This window comes from Lampris incognitus, chromosome 2, assembly GCF_029633865.1.
Source record: "Lampris incognitus isolate fLamInc1 chromosome 2, fLamInc1.hap2, whole genome shotgun sequence".
NCBI classification, from domain to species: domain Eukaryota; kingdom Metazoa; phylum Chordata; class Actinopteri; order Lampriformes; family Lampridae; genus Lampris; species Lampris incognitus.
The window spans coordinates 21319115-21321095 of record NC_079212.1 but is presented as its reverse complement, the minus strand read 5'-3'; positions in this window follow the sequence as shown (position 1 = coordinate 21321095).

Genomic DNA, 1981 nt, shown 5'->3' with positions numbered 1-1981 from the left:
TGTGTGTGTGTGTGTGTGTGCGCGTGCGTGTGTTTGCATTCCTCAGTGACATCTTTATCTGCAAGTCTTTTGGCGTCACCTCTCCTCTCTGACAGCCAGTGATCAGTGATATCACACTGGCTGTACCTGAGGCTTGACTCCATCAGACCCTCGCCTACCACGGAGCTCCACTGCTGAGCTAATATCCAATTGACAACACTGAGCGAACCATTACGGACACAATAAGCCCTGATGTAAGTATAAATGATAGAGCAACTGACCTTACTGGAAGAGCAGAGTACTTATTGCATGCCAAAAAGAAATGCCCTAGCAGAGAAATGCTGCTGTCCCTGGAAGGGTAATGGTGCACAAAGTGGAGAACTGTAAGTGGATTCCAAATCAGGATACACACCCTCCTCACACATTAATTTACAACTTTGAAGATAGTTTTATTAAGGGCTGCTATGTTTCATTTGTTTAAGGTTTATGGACACTTGTTTGAGGGGGGAAATTGGGGTATCCTGATTTGAAAACACATGTACTGTCTATCTGGGCTACTGGAATCATTCAATCAATCAATCAGATTTTATTTGTATAGCACTTTTCATGCAAACAAATGTAACACAAAGTGCTTCACACAATAAAACAAAGAAATCAATAACCCCCCCCCTCACAAATAAATAAATAAAAGTATAGGCAAATTCTAGAAAAGTACAAACAAGTTTAAAACTGAGTTCGTGAAACAAATAAATAAAACTGCCATAAACACTCCAGTTGGAGCCAGTTGGACTCAGTCAAAGTCAAAGCGGCCAGTCAAGGCTTTTTCCTTCATTTCAATGAGCAAATCCCACTGTAAGTAAAGGGAACCCCTGTGCAGCAGCTCACAGCCACTATTATCTCCTTTATTTTGCAGTCATTAACGCTCATGTCAAGCACACTCGCTCCTGAGCGAATGGAGAGGATCTGGTTTGTAATGCCAGTACCTGTCAGCCACATTAAAGACACAATAGGTTGATATTGGACGGACGTTCTAGGAGGGGAGGGGCAAGGGAAACGAGAAACGAGGACAATTCCTGTTCGGTTACATTCTTGGGGTACAGATGAATTTCCTTTCAATCATGCCACAGAGAAGCGTTGGGGAAGTGCCTTCCCACGACAGGTTGCACACCTTTGTCTAAAACTTGGAAAAAAGAAGCCAAAACCAAACCACCGTCATTAATGATGCTGCAGCGACATAAGTAATACACCTCCATTTACACTATCCTCTTAAGTAACCGCCAAGTGCATTCATGGACATTACCTGCCGCAGAAATGTACGTATGCTCTTTGCCTTCATGTAGATGGGTATAGTGTTTAAACTGACAGGGAGATGATCTACTAAATTAGGGCAGCCCAGAGGGGACATACAGTGAGTTTAAAAAGGTGAAGGCCAACAGGATGTGGGGGGACAAGGGGGAAAAACAACAGGCGATAAAGAGAGGGAAGTTCTCCTTTAAACAGGAGCTTATTTGCCAGTGTCCCCAGGGCAAGGAGTTCCCATGAAAGCCACATACCGGACAGAGTTATCACAGTACATCAAACACATTCAGCCCCATTGCTCTACTCTCACACCCCCCCCCCTTACCAACATACACACACACACACACACACACACACACACACACACACACACACACACACACACACACACACACACACACACACACAGAGAGACATATGCATGTGGGTGCACACACAAACAGACACTCAGACACACACACAAACTCATGGGGACATATTCACAGGCACGCACACACTGACATCAGACACAGACCAGAGCCACACATTTATAAGCCCTTTCTCTCTCCCCCCTCTCTCCCTCTCGCTCGCTTTCTCTCCCCCCCCCTCTCCCTCCCGCTCTCTCTCTCTCTCTCATTCTCTCTATCGCTTTATCTCAATCTCTTTCTCTACCTAGCTCTCATACACACATACAGGCAAACACAGTGCAGGCAAACCCTCATGC